The following is a 6,000-nucleotide window of genomic DNA, read 5'->3' as shown; positions in this document are numbered from 1 at the left end:
TCAGAAAAAGAGTTAGATTATTTTTTCTAGACATTGTTCAAAAAGACAATCATCATAATACTGGCCATACCTACTTTAACACATGTAATTCAGTTGATATTTGTGTTTGGATGTACCTTCTGGTAGTTTAGTCATTTGTGGACTGTTCATGGGGTACTCCATAATATGTGGAGAAACAAACAAATACAGTCAAAGTTTCTATTATATTATCTGACACATGAAGTTGTTCAAATGATTTCTGCCATTCTAACTGTCAACACAAGGACAAATCATTCATTTCGCTCTGTTCGACGGCTCAATAGCAGGCATCCAGTAGCCATCAGTCATACGGTATAAAAAGGGTAACCCCTGCTTATCTGATGATTCATGGGGTGTGATTCTCTTTGTAGAGCTGTGGTGAGCCACTCAAACTCTGCCGCCTGACTTGTAGGCTATTAAAGCCACTGGAGACAATTAATAGAAATGTTTAGGGTGTGGTGTGGGTTGGAGTGGGCACGCAAATCTTATCTCTCTCCAAATAACTTTAACTGCAGAATCGATATGGTAGGAGCATACATCTCAACACGGGATAAAGACATGCAGACACATGTGTAAATCTCTTCAAACCAGTTCAAGATGATGTGTATCTGAAAACTTGCTTGTACACACACGTCAAATTGTGTGATGTCTAGCTTAAATTGAGTGCAAACTGATGATGAATAAACTAAATGGACATAAGAAAAATAACTGCCCTCATTTAATGTACAGTATGTTGTGTTCCCTACGACACGAGTTATAGCAGTATGATGTATAATCTGTTTGCTCATATAAACACATTCTCTTATTGTCATAATATTGCCCCTGCTATTATATGTCTCCTGCATGTGTGCTATGAGATTCAACACCATGACTTGTCATGTCATACAAAGTAAAGGTTGCCGTTTGTTATCATCAGCATCCTCTTATTTCGACATTATTGGATTTAATATATTTGTGACCGCAGGGGTAAAACTCCATATTGAAAGGTCTCCATTTAGGTTACCCATTGTACCCCTGGTTCTATTTTACAGGTGTCACCCTCGAAATCATATTCTATATAGGCTTAGTATTGCATGCACATGTAGGCCCATTCAATGTACCTTTCATGACTTAAAAAAGGTCACCAGCTATTCACTTTTCCTTGGCGCGAAACATGGACTTGGTCAAATTAAAGTAGCATAGCACACAATAATTGCATCTCGAGCCAAGCTTCATTGTTGGGCTCATGACGCTTATATGATCGAGCCTTGAACAGCAATGAAAGCCCTCACCGTATAGCACAGAGGGGTCGACCTTGATCTCTACTTCACCTCTAGAAATGTTTTTGTAGTTATTTTCCTTTCGGAAATTACAAAACAGGTTTAATGTACTTAAGGAGCAACTTCTTCGTATATCTTCAGACGAACCATTTCAAATCTTCTGACATTAGTCACCTTACCACCTTCCTTATAGTGACGTGAAGAGATTTGTTTTTCAACGTACAAGATGGAAAACATTCCAGGTCGTTGTTCTGTACAATGCTGTGTTTCATTCTACATGGCTTCGGGAAAAAAACGGTTTTCCTGCAATTCGATGCACATGATACATAATGTGCCATGTGTTTTTCTTTCAAGTAAGTCCATTAAATAATGTACCTAGCACACATAGCCAGGTTCTAAAAGGATACAGCGAGTGACATTGCCAGAAGCAGTTTTTTAAATTGGCTAGAGAGGAAAGCTTGGTTTGGTGTGTGTGTGTGTGTGTGTGTGTGTGTGTGTGTGTGTGTGTGTGTGTGTGTGTGTGTGTGTGTGTGTGTGTGTGTGTGTGTGTGTGTGTGTGTGTGTGAGTCATTCTCAAGGGTATTCAGCCTGTGTATGACCAGGAAAGGTCACCTATGTAGCAAGACCCACAAGCAACTGCTCTTAATAGAGACTAGATGGGTATTGGCAAATAGTCAGTGCTTTTAAAAAAAACGTCTGTGTTTTCTTTTCTACAAAACATCAGTAACAGGGTCTGATGTAGGAATGGTGAAGGGTCAGTGGAAAGAATGGAGAGGGTGAAAAAGTCCATGCTTTTAAGTTTAATACATGATTAAATGAATGAATTTAATGGTGTGTGCAGTTCATAAGTGTACAGTACCAACTCCAGCAAATACGGCTGGATGAGCAATGACACTCTTGGTGAATGATGCTTGTGTAGTGTTTAAGATGGACTGGGTTGCATTAATACAACACTACCTTAATGACTTTACAGTTTTTGTTTTGTTTTTACTTCTCATTCACCCATTTACACACCCATTTACACACACACACACACACACACACACACACACACACACACACACACACACACACACACACACACACACACACACACATACACACCCTTACGCATTTTTAACGATGGAGAAATCACAGAAGAGGATATTCTTGTGTACCATATGTAGTGTGTTTTCACTCAAACTGATAATGAGCCATGGAGACGAAAAGGGATTTGTGCCTAACGAGTGATTCAGTGACTTTATTACAATTAAACGTAGTTGTGCTTTGGTCCTTCACCCCACGCTGCCATTAAACGTCCCTGTGATTAGAGAGGCGCACACAGCCAACCTAATTATCCAACACTACAGCCAAACCCTCGTAATGATTACTAACAGTTTGCGTCTTATACTGCAATTATTTTATTTGCGATGGCAAAAAGCTATGATTAAAGGAAATGCATGTCAATGAGTGTGTGTGTCTATGTGTGTGTGTTTGTGTCTAGGTATATCTACGTGCTTCATGCGTAGATATAAAAAAAACTAACAAATGTGCTTCTGCTGTATTTTTTTCCAACGCTTGTCTTAGGCTACAGAGAAATCCCCCTACATTCTAGAGTATGTTTTCCTGTTACCAGAGCTGTCCAGAGGCTTGAAGGCTGCAGCAGTGAAGTGAAGAAACAGAAGCAAACTGGGTCAAATGACTGTTGTTTTGATTTTCATGATGCAAGTAGAAAGAGGTGAGATGTGCCAGACAGTTTGGCGATGTGAGTAAAATCCAAGACTGTCTCCATTGCCCTGTTGAGATCAAGTCTGGGAACATTTGTCACATTTGTGTACTGTTCTAAATTCAGAGGAACCATCATTGTTTCCACAACTGTCATTTTTAAGAGCATTATCTATGTCCCTGTTTTAGGGCGTTTCGGGAGTGAACCAATGTTAATTTCTAACCAGCAGAGGGCACTGTAGCTGCGGCTTTGTGTCAGTGTGTGTGTGTGTAAGTGTGGATGTGCATGCTTATTCCCTCTGGTGAGTATTCCCTTCACAGCCTCACTCATGGGCATGTCAGTGTAGGACCAGCAGACTGTAGTGACATTTGAAATGAACACCAGCCTACCAATGAGCATGGTACATGAACATGCTGGGATGTAGGAACATATGTTCTTGTGTGTGCATGCATGTGTGTTTTTGTGTGTGTGTGTGTGTGTGTGTGCGCGCGCATGTTTGCATGCATGTGCGTATGATCACACTCATTTGCATAAAAAAGTGGTGAGGGCTCAAGCGTCCCACACTCCAAAGTCCCCATGCAGACTCGGAGACGTGCACAAGTGTCCTCCAGTGTCTGGATAATTATGTGATTTTATCCCACACGTACATGTGACTATAGAAGACACATTCCTTCTCATTCTTCTGCACGTGGAGCCCCTGTCTTCTTGTGTTAACCTGAAAGCTACACAGTTGAGTGTACTGTTTTGGGTTACTCTTTCTATTTATGCTGCACCTTTTTATTTGAGAGAGAGAGACTGTGGGAAGAGTAGCCTGTCCCCTCTCTTCTGTGCGCCTTACCTGACCCGATGTTCTTTGTGTCAGCAGTGGGGAGGGTAAGGTATCTTTTATAATGAGAAGCCTGAGCAAAGTATGAGCAACTTCTTTCACTTTCTCTTCTTATTTGTCACTATTTTTCTGTCCCTGATGCTGTTCTCCTTTCTTTCTTTTTTTCATATTTGATTTTGGTATGCCCCTTTCCTTCCCTTAGTTTGTGAGCTGCGATCAAGCTTAACAAGCCAACAGATGAGGCTTCTACAGTATTATGTCAGGCAGAGGTCCGGTCGGTCATCCCAAAACTGCCCTTTCATTCATTTGTCTCCTCTCTAAATGTTTGCAGATGAACACTAATAGTCTCCTCTGTATGTGGATGACACCCTAATTAATCAAGCACACCATGCTGGCCCACTCCAGCAACTGCCAACAGTTTCCAGCACGTAGCTAGCTGGCAATAACCAGTTTGTACAACCCTGAAGGGCTCTGAGTTCACACGTTTGTGTTTGTGTGTGTGTGAAACAGTTGTTCCTGGGTGGAAACATTGTAATACTACCAGTTTGTGTGTATGTGTGTGTGTGTATGTGTGCGTGCGCATGGGGGGTAGCGAGCAGTTAATGTAAGGGTAATGATACAGCACCCAGTTGAATTGGTCCAACTCTACTGTGAAGCTATTTATTATGTGGTAGTATGGTGGAGGCATTATGCAGTCTGCTAGGCTCACGCTCATGTCGGGAGGTTATTGGACTCTTGCTACACATCAAATATGTTGCCTATTTGGTGAAGCTCTCCCTCCTCTATCTATAGCCCTGTTCTTTTCTCTCTGGTGCACCTAATCTTTTATCACTTCTCCCTCTAGTCTAGCGAACAGATAAAAAGGAAAAAAAAACTAAACTACGTAATAATTACTGTCCAAGAGGGTATTTTCCATGTACACAATATTCCATTCCTTCTAGCCTTTCATTACAGATATGTTGATCTGTTGTTTGTGGTAGAGAACTATTGCTATTTGGCTGTAGATTTATTTATTTATTTATTTATTATTATTCTTCCGGACAATTACACATAATACATAATTTTCTCATTGCATATTCATACATATTACTTTGTGTTATCGTCCGAAGGGAAGCAGGAGAAGCCAAAGGCTTATCGGGTCCCGCCCCCATTTCTAAAATCTAACACAGGACTCTGATAATTATGGCAGGAATTCCAGAAACATCCAGAAGACAAGAATCTGGTTAGAATTTAGTTTGTCCTGTTAATTGAATTTCTGCATGCGTGGTGGTGGCCCTGTAGTAAATATGCACACATAAACACACGGGCATGCCAACCCACGAAGCTCAAACTCTAAACTAAGAAGACTTCTCATTAATTTTCTTTGGAGGGAAGCGGGGGAGGGAGGGAGGGAGGGAGGGAAGGTGGTAGGTCTGTGAAGGAGTGGAGGAGAAGGATTGATGGGAAGCAGGGAGGTACAGGCAAGGTGATTAAAAACTCAAGCTACAGATGTTTGTGGAACACTTCAAAGTGGTGCCTGCGTGCCAGTGCCAGCGCTGGGCACGATGCATTATTGAGATGGTGCCCACACCTGGCAACCTGGCGCTGACATCACATGGCCTGTCCACCTGGCACCATGCAGTCACGTGGCTGACATTTTGGGTCACACCGCCCCGGCGCGCACACACACACACACACACACACACACACACACACACACACACACACACACACACACACACACACAAGCCCAGATCCCAGTGGTGGTGAAGGGCATCAGGGGGAAACAGCACACATGCTCAACATAGACCTCAAAGGCACTTAACTGGGGCATGAGCAGTTTGTGTACTAAACTTCATGAATGAAAAGTGAGGAGGCCAGAAATAATGTTGTGAAGCATGGAATTGCGTTTCCCCTCACTTATATTGAGTGAGACGTTTCTAGTTGTGAATGTTTCTCTCCTACCTGCCGGATATACAGCTTGAAAAAAAATTAAGAGACCTGTCTGGATTTTTCCTAAATCTTCATCTCTACATTACTTAATGTAGTGAGCTACAGTGGTAAAACTATAGTGCATAACTTTTTCATGAACGAATGTCGGTTACATTCAAACCATTGCCAAATGAGTTGACACAGAGATTAAGCTAAGATCAGCTCCACAAAACTCTCTCTGTATTTCTCAGTATGCCAGCGTTTACAGACTGGTTTCTCCT

Source organism: Ammodytes marinus (assembly GCF_949987685.1).
Source record: "Ammodytes marinus genome assembly, chromosome: 5".
In the NCBI taxonomy this organism is placed as follows: Eukaryota; Metazoa; Chordata; class Actinopteri; order Uranoscopiformes; family Ammodytidae; genus Ammodytes; species Ammodytes marinus.
This window is presented reverse-complemented; position numbering follows the sequence as displayed.